The 12,971-nt window shown below is 50.3% G+C and overlaps 1 long non-coding RNA gene across 1 annotated transcript; it reads left to right on the top strand.

The window, feature by feature from the left end:
* Nucleotides 1-216: 216 nt before the first annotated feature.
* LOC147344200 (uncharacterized) lies at nucleotides 217-12,457 on the top strand. Its single transcript, XR_015155209.1, has 4 exons — nucleotides 217-349; nucleotides 1,378-1,464; nucleotides 9,843-9,989; nucleotides 11,347-12,457. It is a non-coding gene; the product is annotated as an uncharacterized LOC147344200 (long non-coding RNA).
* Nucleotides 12,458-12,971: the final 514 nt, after the last annotated feature.

Raw genomic sequence — 12,971 nt, forward strand, 5'->3', positions numbered from 1 at the left:
ATCACAGAAGTATGGAGGCTGGACATAGCTCAGCTCTGTGTGTGTGCATGTGTGTGCATGTGTGTGTGAGTATAAGGATGTCCTGGGTAAGTGGACAGTCGCAAATCATAGGCCGAATGGGTATGAACATGAAGGAGAAGAGAGACCCAAAATGACCTTCTCCTCAACTGTTTTGTTATTTCCTCATCAATCTCTGGTCTGCTGGATAAATCTGAGGGCTTTCAGAGGGGAAGTGCCTCCTTAGAGCCCATGTGACCCTGTGGCCATTTCTGATCCTGCTTTGGCCTTCCCCTCCCCACCACCCTTTCGGGGCTCAGCTGCCTCAGGACTGGACTAAACCTGGTGGGAGGTAAGCAGAGCTGGGGGTCAGGGGTTGCCCAGCTGGGATCAACCCACCAGCAGTGGGAGGGGCATTGAAAGATAATGAACCATCAGTTAATGTGGACTCACTCCCGCCTGGGCCTGGCCTTGGTTTTGGCCTCAGAGAAGGATTGGTCTCTGGGTAAAGTAAGACTCCAGGGAAAAGAAGATGTCCTGGGGTATGGGCCAATTCTCAGACCTGTTCCTCTGTCCTCCTTTCCCATTGCAGCCCACGGGGGATGTGAATGAGTGAACCAAGTCATGTCCTTTCTTCCTCTGAAGAGGGGAGTCAGGGAATGGAAGAGATTCCAGAGAGTCCCTTTTTGCTCACCTATTAGTCCCCTTTTTCTCTCATGCCTTCTGTGGGGTGAGGGTGGGGGAGTCTGGGAGATGGAGGTCGGGGGTGAGGACAGTGTCCAAGGACCCGGGGAGAAATCAGGGACCTGGGTGGGGATATGGGGTTCAGTGGAGAGGAGCTAGGAGGAGGAGCTGGGAGGAGGACAGGGCTCGTCCTCTTGCCCTCTCCCAGAGGGAGGCAGCAGAGGACCATGGGAATTACCCCAACCAGCAATCAGCAGTTCAGTTCCCTTTGTGTCTCCTGTCCATCATGGACCCTATTCCAAGGGACTCATTCAGATGGAGTTTGTACAATTCCAGTCTATGCCCTTCTGCTGGAGAGAGATTTGGGGATGTCAGCCTGTTTTTGATTTGGTGCCCACAAGCCCCTCTATTCATTCCTAAGCAGGGAATCCTCTCCTCCTTGTCTAGAGCTTAGAAAAAATACCTTTGTTCATTCCTCCACCTCCTCAACCTCCCCAATTCCCTACCGCCCTTGGAGACCAAGATCCAGCCCTGAGTCACCACCCTGAAGAGGCCCAGTCTAGCTGAGGGAACTTCTCTGAGCCTGCTGGGCCATGACCAGATGTTCCAGTCTGAGTGTCAGTCTTCCCTAGGGAGTTTTGAATGAGGGTCAGGCCCACACACTCCTAAAGTCTCTTTTCTCCTACCCACATTTAGGTACTCACCAGGCCCACTTACCTGTATATGAGAACCAAGTCAACCTGGAGATGCACAAGGGCAGCAGCTAAGTGGAGGAAATCTCAGGTGTGACCTTGAGTGAGATGAAAAACCAAAGCCTCCCAGGCTAGAACCTCCTGCCAGCATGGCATCTCTCAGCCTGGTTGGAAGCTGGGGGCAGGGGACAGAGCACCGATGGGTGGGGAGGGCACTGATCAAGGAAACTAACATCTCAGTTGCTGGGAGCTTAAAGTTAGGGAACTAGAAGGAACCCAGAGGCCTCAAAGTTACACCCTGGGGCAGAGAAAACATCTCCTAAGGGGCCACTTGGGCATGGGGTAGAAGGAGCTAGAGACAAAATGGCCTTGGTTTGAGGATGGTCTTATCCAAAAGGAAGGTAAGACTGACCAGGTTTTTCAAGAAGAAAGAGGGCCAAAGAGTTACTTTTGAACCCTTATTCTGGGGTATGGGTGCCTGAGAGAATTGAAGACCTGAACTCTGGGAAGTGGAGCTGGGATCCAACAGGAGCGCATGTGTTTGTAAACCAGTCCAGCAACAGAGAGGCAAAGTGGGGGTGTGGCAGAATGGCACTTTTCTCTCTCACCCAGTCTCCTGTTGTTGGTTCTAGGAAACCTGGGGCTCAGAGCGCCCATGATATAAGGCAGCTGGCACCTTACAGATCTCCTAGCCTAGACCTGTTGTTCAGACAGGGAAGGAGAAGCTCAGAGAGGAAAGGGAGGCCCTAGTTCCCAGACTGTACCAGTGTCTTCAGTCCTGCTTGGCCATCTACCAGCTTTGTTCTTAGACCCCAGATAAACTTATCCGGTGGAACCCCAGGCTGATCTACCTTCCCATAGATTTGTTCCCAGATCAAATGGGTGGGTGGGTGCCCCCTGCCCCACCCACCCCACTGCTGCTTTAGGTTTAGGAAGCCAGATCCTTCCACGTCTGGCTGAGCAAGGAGCCCTGGTTGGGAAATCTCCCTTCTCATTCCTCTTCCAGACTGGGGCTTCTTTGGGGCTCCCTCTGCAGCTTGACATGTTAAAATGTCTTGCCCACTCTGCCTCTGCCTCTCCTCCTTTCTCTCTTCTCCTACCTTCTCTCCCCCCGCCCACTACCCCACCAATCCCTCCCCTAGATAGAGCCCCTGAACTGCTGAGATGAATCTCTGAAGCTCGTGGTTCTGGCCTGTGTTCCTGGTAATTGAGTTGTGGTCCCTGGTCGTGATGGGGGTGGGGTGGAGTGGCTGCCTGCGGTCCAGGCCTCCTCCCACCATGCACAGGCTGCCTTAGCCCACCCCACTGGGATCCAGCAGAGAGGGTAAGGAGGAGGTGGTGAGGCTTCCTCTTCCCCAGTCTGCCTTCTCCAGCTCTCTGCCTCCCCCTCTACCCCTCCCTGCTTCATCTCCAGCACAAATCACATGGTGACAGCCCCATCCAACCTTTGGGGAAGGGTTTGTAAATGTGTCTTCCTTAGCTCTGATCTCCAAATTGTTCCTTTTATTGCATTTGTCACGGTGAAGATTAAAGTCCCTGGGTGGCCTGTACCACAAATCACAGAGTCTGCTCAGGGAGCAACTGCAGGTTGGGAACTGATGGAGGGGTCTGGGCCCTGTTACCACCTGTATGTGTGTGTGTGTGTGTGCATGCGTGTGTGTATATGCACACACATGTGTGTGCACTCACAAGCACACACTTCTATCTGTGCTGTGGATTTGTACCCAGGAACAGGAAGATGTGTCCTTGGTGTTGTCATTCTAAGCTGTTGGCCCCCTTTATAGCACAGCTTGTGACCTCTTCCTCCAGGCTGTCTTCCAGGATCACCCCACCCATTCCATGGTGAGCATCGCTATCTCTCCTGTATCTTCCATTAGGCAGGAGCGGAAGCTATGTTCACATCACAGATATTTCAAAATAGCCTTCTGGGTCTCTGGCTGCATCAGTCTCTAGATCCCATCCTGGCAACACTCTGGGTCAAGGGCAGCTAGACCCAAAGCCTCCAAAGAATAGCAGACCTTACCCTGCCCCAGCACCCTTAGACTCTGACATTTTTTCTCATCCTGGGACATAACTGGGTTTAGAGGGGACACAGCTAAGATAGAGGAGACCCAGCTGAGGGACCCAAAGGACAAAAGCTCCCTTGTACACACGCACTGAAAAACAGTCCCTTTCCTTCCCTCTTATGAGGTAGGCTTCCTGCCTGTCCCTCATGCACATTCATAACATTCAAATTTATGCCGTAATCTCCGCCGCTCCATATGTATGAGCCTTTGATGGGTGTTTGGGTTTATGGGATGCACCCAGCCCTCCGTTCCCTCGCCCGCCCACCGCCTCCAACCACTGCAAAGACGCTCGTACATAATTGACATCGGCAGATTCTTTCATTATACAAGATTTAGCATCTGCTCGGGGATCGCTCGCTCCTCACTCACTATAGATGACTTTTCCCTGCGTTTCTATTATCAATTCAAATTAGCCCCATTTCCCCACCGACCAGTGCAGCGTTTACACTTGACAGTGAGGAAACAGCAAGGCTGTAACGGGCTTCTCAGTTATTTAGGCCCAGTTAGGCCAGGACCCAGAAAGCCTCAACAAGGGGGCAGGCAGAGGTGGGGTCATCATAGCAGGGAGAATAGGGTCACCACTACTTCGTCTCTGTCTGGCCTTCTTATAGCCTTGCACCCTCACTTTCCACCCCGGGGAAGGCTTCCTCTCCCATCTGGGTCTCTAAGGGGTGGGGTAGCCCCTTGCTGTCCACCCACTACTCAGCAGCAGGTTTTCTCCCTCCATCCCACCTTCCCTATCTCTCATTCCATCCATATTGGCTCCACCTGTGTACCTAATGGACTACCAGCGTAAACCAAAGAAGAGGTATTAGCAGCAGCCAGGCTCTGACCCTCTCCCCTTAAGATGTCTATCTTTCAGCGCATCTCTGTGAAGATCTGAGGTAGTGTGGCCTAGGAGTTCAGAGATCACAGCCAAAAAAAGAAACAGGCATCAGGGAAAGACATTGAAATCATGCCATGCAGCCCTAAGAAGAGAGAGAAACACACCCAGAAAAGGAGAGACGTATGAGAGCCTAAGGGAGCTGACAGAGATGCCTCTGGGGCTTGGGGAGAAGGCACAGGAAAGCAGAAGGCCTGGGTGAGGCCCTTTTTCAGGCCACGCTGGCTACACAGAGCTGTAATTAGGTCAGTGCTGCCCACCCACTAGTCTGACTAGTCCAGGCCCAGTCTCCTGTAGTAACTCGTGGGTCCCCTGAGCCCACTAAATGGCCTAAGTACAGGGCAGAAGCTCCAAGTCAGCGAGGCACTGGGCCTAGGTCCTGATTCCAGTCAACCCATCTCAAGTGGGGTGCCTCCCTCACCCATCTCCTTGGTCCCTCCCCTCCACCCCTAGCCCCTCCCCTTCCCCAGCCCAGATCAGCTTCCAAGGACAGATGTGGGGGAGAAGAGGTGGCAGGCAGGGTCTGAGAGGCTCTGGGATTAGAGGGGTCTTTCCCATGCTCAGCTTCTTCGGAATCAAAGAATTCCTCCATCTGATTGGATTTACCCTAAGTCACAGGCGTGTGGGACCTTCTTTCCCTCAGCAACAGCTGGAAACAGCCCTAAATATGATTAATTAGAGCTGTAAAAAGTCCCGGACACAATTAAGATTTATGTGTGTGTGTGTGTGTGTGTGTGTGTGTGTGTGTAGAGGGGTCAGGAGTGGGGGGAGTGGGGTGGATTACCAGCTACATCTAGTGCCCTCCAAGGAGAGTAGAATGACATTTCCTTAGAGACATTCCTCTGACATCCATTTCAGGCAAGGGTCATTTTATCCGGCCTCCAGCTTCTGAGCAGATTAGCCCCTTTCACTGTCCCAGGGGTACTGCTTGATTTTCTGCTTTATTCCTTGATAAGGGGGGAGGGCGCATGGTTTCTGGGGCAGGTGCCTCATTTCTCTTCCCTCTACCACAAGCAGAATGTCCTCTGCCAAACCTCAGTTCCTCTTGCTGGGTCATTCTAGGGATCAGGGACATATGTGCAAATCTCAACATAGCTCCTTAAACACAAGCCCAGAGGGATGTAAAATAGGAACCTCAGAGGAAGCTGAATAAATGAACTGCCAGCCAAGCTTCCTGCCCTGGGAGATATCTCACTTTCATCCTCTAAGACAGGACAGAGGTCATCTCTTTGGACTCCCCCCTCCCCACTGCCCCTGTACCTCTAAGATGACAAAAGCTTATTCAGTAAGTCCTCTCCTGCCTCTTCTGTGATTTGGGTAATTGTTCCCAAAGATGTGGACATCCCAGCTTTGATAAGATGCTGGTGATGATCAATGTTATTTATAATCCTGAAAGGGAAGGAGACAGGAGCACAGACAATTCCCTCCAGTGAATCATCTGAAAATCAGTTCTCAAGAATCTTTGAAGGAGCACTTGATTTTAATTTATTTTCTTTATTACAATGGATCGATAGTCTGTTTTGCTGAAATAACTGAGCCCAGGAAGAGGTTGCCTAGGTTCTGGCACCGATGGCCAAAGATGTAATGGACTAGAGGAGTGTGGAAAAGTCCCAGACTTGGCATCTCCTCTCAGAACCCTTCCAGGGTTAATGGCCTGAGTGCCGGGAGCCTCTGGTTTATGGCTGAGTCCCCAGCGGAGGGATCTAGGAAGGCTTAGAGCTGCTGAGTGGTCTTTGGGAGAGAGCCACCACGTATACTGATTGAGTTCATAACAAGCAGGGACCTAAACCACTGGGATTGTAATTCATCATCCTGATATCAAGGCCAAGGAGTATGTGGACACTGCTTGTCAATCCTCAGCCCCGATATAGGCCTGCTGTGAGTGTCAAAAGCAAGAGGGATGTTCCAGGGGCCCTGGATACATGTGTGTTGGCTCTACCATAGGGGTCAACTGTGTGGTGTGCTCCCCCACCATTTCCATTTACACCCTTTGGGCTTTACAGTGTATCCAATGGCACCCCACTCCAGACTCTTGCCTGGAAAATCCCATGAGCAGAGGAGCCGGGTAGGCTGCAGTCCATGGGGTCACTAAGAGTTGGATACAACTGAGCGACTTCACTTTCACTTTTCACTTTCATGCATTGGAGAAGGAAATGGCAACCCACTCCAGTGTTCTTGCCTGGAGAATCCCAGGGACGGGGGAGCCTGGTGGGCTGCCGTCTATGGGGTCGCACAGAGTCTGACACGACTGAAGCGACTTAGCAGCAGCAGCAGCAGCAGCACCATCAGGGAGAGAGGGAAGTGGGCGCAACGGGGTGAGCAACAGACTTGGGTCCCAGTGGGCAAAACAAGGAGAAGGCAGAGAGTGGGAGATTGGCAAGAGGTGGGCAGGAAAGCAAGCTGAGGATGAGCAGCTCCTCTGTGAGTGTCCTATGCTCTGCTCCTTTGGGCCTGATGGTGGTGTTTACACAGAAGGCTCCATGTATCTTTGTAGCTTAGTGTGTCTCTGTATGTGTTGTCTCTCTACTCTTGTGTCAATACTTTGTGACCCTATGGCTAGGGATAAGTGTGTCACCAGAAAGATCAAGAAACTAGGGAGTTATGCAATAGATCAAAATCAGACTTCCTTGGATTTCCTGAGCACAGTATTTGAAACATGAAATTGAATGCCTTTAGGAGAGGCAGTGCCTTTGAGCCATAGATCCCACCACTCCCTATTGCTTTCCACTGGTTGCTTCACATTAATATAATCTGCCTGGTACTGCAGTCTTGAGTCTGTGACCACTTGAAAGGAAGGAGATATGCTACTATTGGTCCATGAATTGTCTCCTGAATAATTAGTCTCCTTCAGAGACAAAGGTTGGAATCCAACTACCACCAGATTTCCTGGAAATGAGGGTTACCGGGAACCACTTGTTTTTTTTTTTCTTTTCAGAGTCAGGAACACCTTTATTGAGGGAAGGAAACAAGTCTCATCTTTCTACGAGAGAGAGGTTCAAAATTATATAGGTGGGATTGGAACCCAGGCTGCATCAGTGGGACTCTTTGCACACTGCCTCTTCCCTTTTCCAAGTCAGTTCTGAGCTGAGGTAGAGCTGAGATATGAGAGAGGCCGAGGGAGAAAAAAACACAGAGACCCTGAGGGACTCATTTCAAGCTGGTGTGCCCTGGACATGGGCCTCTGCCAGAGGATGGAGGGGGTTTGAGATGACACCCTGATGGGATGGTTGTTGGGGAGACTGATTGCTCAAACAGCCCATTCTGTGGCCTCACAGGAAGGCAGGGCCCCCTTCCTGTCCAGTATCATATCACTACCCTGCTCCATCCTCCATCTTTCTGGGAGACAGGCAAACTTGGGGACCTAAAGAAGGGTAGACTCTTTTTTGTTCTCGAAGCTTAGAAGAGGTAGCTGGGAATGTGTGAGGCTTGATTTGGGTCTGGGGTTAGGACTTGCTCTTTGTTCCTGCTCCACCTTGGTAATCAGCCTTCCAGAACTCTCAGTGGATCCTATAGGGTAAGGCCCCTGGGGGGACCAAAGTAGCATCAGATCTACCCTTGGGATCCCCCATTCAACTAGCAGCTTCCAGAGTAGGAATCCTGATACAAGCCTTTCATTTGACTTCCAAGAAGCCTAGGATAGAAATGGGGAGGGACTAAAGGGTGCCTTAGAGGTTATGTAAGGGAGTAAGTATTTTGTAGTTATTTATTGAGCATTTATTTTGTGCCAGATATTGGGTTGAGTATTTTACATACTATATCTCAATCATCCTCTGAGGAATGTATTACTTACTTTATCTTAGTACTCAGATAAAAGAAACTGAAGATCTAGGAAGTTAAAAGCCACACAGCTATTATGTGGTGAATCTGATTAAATTTGAATTTCAAATAAACAGTAGTTTTTGTTTTTGTTTTAAGCATAAATACCCAAGAAAGCATGGGTACACTTTTGCTAAATTTGTTGTGTATTTGAATTCAAATTTGATGGAGCACCCAGCATTTTCTCTGGCAATTCTAGGACCTGCAACAGTCCCCCAGGAAGCCCTGAGGGAAACAGGCCTGAAGTAAAAGGAAATGCCGTGGACAGAGGAGCCTGGAGGCTCTAGTCCAAGGGGTCTGCAAAGGATTCAGACTCGACTTAGCAACTAAACAACAGCAGCAAATGGTGGTCTAAGCTTAATAGACTGCTTAGGCTGCAAAGACAGCCCTTTTCTTTCTTGCTGATTGTCGCTGATGCCTCACAGAGCAGGGCAGGGCTTGGAGTCTGGGCTCACCTTCTGCCCCGCCCCACTCCCAACCCGCTCTGCACTGGGGGTGTCAGAGGTCACACCCGTTCATCAATTGATGGGTTGCTCAGTAGGAAGCGGCAGACCACAGGTCTGCACAGCCGGGAACCATGAAAGAAATTTAAAATTTAAAATGTCAAGAAATGTGAGACGGCAAAAAGGCGCTTAAGCAGTCATCACGGGAAAAATTAAAACTCCTCACATTTATCGTCCGGTTTCGCACTGAATTATACAATGGGGGGCGGGGTGGGGTCCACTGGAGAGCCCGTCCAAGGTTTCCAGCCTCTGAAGGTCTAGCCCAGCCCTCCCTCCAGGGCGGGCCTAGCTCTGGGCTGGCCTGGCGGATGAAGGATGTGGGAGCGACTCCTGGCCCGCATCCCAGGCTCTCGCGCCCCGCTCTCCTCCCACCTTCCATCAGACCCCATTCTGGGACCACACGCTGGTCCTGCCCGGGCTTCCACTCCGGTTGGGGTCCGCCCTCCTCCGCAGGCTGAGCTCCGCGCGGCTCCACCCCAGGCTCCACCGCCTGCTCCAGCGCTCGCTCAGGCGTCAGCTCCGGTTCAGGCTCGGGCTCCCACTCCCGGCACGGCTGGTTCCGCTTGCTCGGGGCGTCTCCCTACTGAAGAATTATGTTGCATAAAGCAGCCGCCACCATCTTGAACTGGCAGTGAACTTTGCTTTCTACATATAAATACAGATAGCAATCACACCCCAATCAGCGCTGAGGCTTCAGGGCATCATCTCAGCAACTCTAACTTTCCCATTACGATAATGTGATTTTCACTCAGTCTATAATATCACCAGCCATGAATAAAGCAACTGGCTCTTTCTGTCTCTCTCCTCCCTCCCCCCTTTCTCTGCCTCTCTCCCACCCTCCTCAGTCTCTTTCCCTCCCTGGCGCCCGCCTCTTCTGTCTCTCTCTGAAACCCCTCCTGGTGTCAGTCTCCATCTGTATCTCTGCATCTCTGAGCATCTCGGCCTTCCTCTCCCAGTCTCTCCTTCCTTCTCCTCTGGGACTCACCTTCCCTAAATACCAAAGACAGGGATGTGCAGTCCTCCTGGGACTCGGTAAAGTTCTGTTCCCCAGCTCTGCCATCATCTGCCTTTGCCTGAAGGTGAGAAAGTCTGTGGGATCGGACGTGGTGGCGGTGGCCTACAAGGCTTTGGGAAGGTGATGAGATGGGGAGGGGAGGCCAGGACTTGGCTGTCTCCCTTCTCTCTCTTTCTCTTTCCTTAGGTAACAGGAAGGCTGTCTGTGAGAATTCCCATCAGGAACTGAAGCATCCAGCAAGGAGAGCTGAAAACTGCCTTCTTAGGAGAGTCCTGGCGGTCTTCTGGATACTGGGGGCCCCAAACCCAATCAGGTTCCAAGTGCCAGACTATTGTAAGTACATCCAGCTGGTGAGAGGATACTCTAGAGAGCCCTGGGGAAAAGAAGAACCTGCCCAACCTTCTAGGGCTACTTCTGAGTACCCTGTGCCATGCACTTGGCTATTCAGGCTAGTGCTGCCTTTGCAGGACATGTGTTAAAAGTCCTCAGACAGGGGACTTCCCCAGTGGTCCAGTGGTTAAGAGTCTTCTGCCTTCTAATACAGGGGATGTGGGTTCAATCCTTGGTCGGGGGAACTAAGATCCCACTTGCCACAGGGTGTGGCCAAAAAGTAAAAAAAAAAAAGTCCACAGACAGTTTTTATCAAGGTGTCAGCCACCCTGTCAGAGCTCCTGGAAAGGCCTTCTCTTGCCTTCGTGGACATTCTCTAGGATGGTGGTAGTGCTAGTTAGGGGGTTGTCTGTGCTGGTGGTTCCTTTATCCATCCCCCTGGGTTTGTATTCCAGTTCTTTCACCTACTAGCTTTGAGGCCATGAACAATGCTCTTAACTTCTCTAAGCTTCAGTGTCCTCATCTATAAAGTGAGACTAATTATAGTACCTATCTAGTGAACAAAATAATGTGTATAAAGTGCTTAACACAGTATTTGGCACATTGTTCAATAAATGTTAGCTATTATTATTACTATTAGAAACTACTGGATAATGCCACATATATAAAGCAGTACATCATAGAAATTATGAGCCTGGGTTTTTAGAGTCAGACTGAATTTGGGTTCTAGCTTAGGCACTTACCAGCTCTGTGACCTTAGAAAAGTCGCTTAGCCTCTCTGAGACTCAGTTTCCTCATCTGTAACAGCAGTAATAATAGTCCCTTCTTCATAGTGTTGTTGTAAGGGTTACTCGGGCTAATCTAGTGCTTGGCACAGTGCTGACGTAATCCACAGGCTCTAGAAGGATTAGTGATTAAGGGTCAGACATGGCACATCTAGCCATGAATGAGGCAAACACTGTGGTTGTTCTGTGGCTTATTCTCTGGGCCCTGACCTTTTCTATTGCTCAAGACCATTGATGGTCTTGATCTTTCACTTCTGTGGAGGTTGAGGGTTTGCTTTAATTTCCCTGGCTGTTAAATTTTGCACCTTTTCGGCTGCCCACCTAGCAGAGGAGTGGGACTAGAATTCCTGCTTAGCCCCTTTGCTAGGTAAGAGTGGTGAGAGAAGGGGCTTTTGAATGCTCTGTCTTAGGCAAGGGTGACAGTGTCCAGAAGGCAACTCTGGGACGCGCTCCTTAAGGAAGGGGTGACAAATTAGAATCGGACATCTGCATTCTGTCCATTTCTGTGTTTCTAAGTGTTTATGGATCCATATCTTTGTTTAATTTATTTATTTATTTTTGGTTTCTCCCTGAAGATTTCTATGGAGGCATTCCCAGCCTGATCTCAAATGCAAGAAGGGAACGAAGACTCTGCTCACCTCCGTTGGGCCCTGAAGGCGAGACAATCAGAGCTCCCAGCTCTGGGGCCTGGAAAGGCAGAGCCAGAGGAGGAACCTAGGACCACAATGTCTGGCCAGTGGGTTATTTGGATCTCTTTGCTCAAACCTAGCCTCTTTGCTTGGCTCCCGGAGGAAGGAAGCTACCCTTCAAGATCCAGAGCCATAAGCCAAAGCAGTCTTAAACAAGTGTTTCAGCCAAGGGAACTTGAGCTTAAGAGTCTGGTCTCCTCCCTCCTCACCCCACTTCTCAAAGACAAAAAAGACATAGTCCATCCCATCCATATGGTCACAATCCAGTGGGGGCATGAAAATAAGAAAGTAAAACAGGAGTGAGAGACAACGACAGGCTGCAGTGAGGACAAAAAACAGAACAGGGGTCAGTTCAACCTAACACTTCCTAGAGGAGCTGGTGCTTCAGCTAATTTGTAAATATGGGCAGAATAGAAGGGGGAAGGGAAGGAAGGGCCCATAAGGCAAGGGGAATGGCATATACAAAAGCCTTGGGGCATCGAACAGCATGGCTCATTTGGAGACCTGCTGTACAGAGGGTGGGGTGGAGAGGTCACTCTGGGGGAGGCCGGGGGCAGGGGACAGATAGTAAAGGGCCGTGGGCAGTTGTGCTTTTATAGGGGAGGGCATTAGTAGGGGAATGACTTGCATTTCAGATAACTAGCTCTGAAGAAGATGAAGAGAACGAAGATGGGAATGTAGCCAGAAACACTGGAGGCTGGGAGGTCAGTAAGGAGGCTCCTACAACTGTGCAGGCGAGAGACAAAGAGGACCCGAGCTGTGGCAGTGGGGTTGGGGGTCCTGAGACTGGGGAGAGCCTTACAAGGGCATGGACAGGATTTTGTCCACTGGTTGGAGGTGGGATGTGATGGGGGAGAGGATTCCTGGATGACATCCTTGGGTGAATGATTGGGAGTGATGGAGGTGGGGAACAGAAGGAGTGGAAGGGGTTTGGGGCGAAGGCAAAGTACTAAGTTCTAAAAAATAAATAAATAAAAAATAATAAAATAAAAAAAAATGCTGAGTTCTGACTGGGACATGTACCCACTTGGGGGATCCAGAGTACATCTCAGCAAAGATACCCTGGAAGTTATAAGGCTATTAAGAATAATTTTATGTCCATACATTTGGAAATGAAGATGTCTGGTACGGAGTTGGAAATGGGTGTGTGGAATTCAAGAGAGAAGCCTTGTCAGGATATATGGATTTGAGAGTCACCAGTATATGGATGTGTATTACAACCATGGGAAGGAGGTCAGCTACTTGGGAAAGACATGAGAAGAGAAGAGGGCCAAGAATAGTCTTGGGGAGTATCAACACTTAGAGGAGTGTGTGGTTTTCAACCTTGGCAGCACATTTTGATGAGCCAGGGAATTTGAAAAGCACCAGTGTCTGGGCCCCACCCCAGAACAACTAACTAGATCTGAAACTCTGGGGATGAGCTGTAAAATTCGTCATGCATGCGTGCTAAGTTGCTTCAGTCCTATCGGACTCTTTGTGACCCTATGGACGGTAGCCCACCAAGCTCCTCT

The sequence above is a fragment of the Bos grunniens genome, chromosome 26, assembly GCF_055505025.1.
Source record: "Bos grunniens cultivar Pamir isolate PY7600 chromosome 26, Bosgru_T2T1.0, whole genome shotgun sequence".
NCBI classification, from domain to species: domain Eukaryota; kingdom Metazoa; phylum Chordata; class Mammalia; order Artiodactyla; family Bovidae; genus Bos; species Bos grunniens.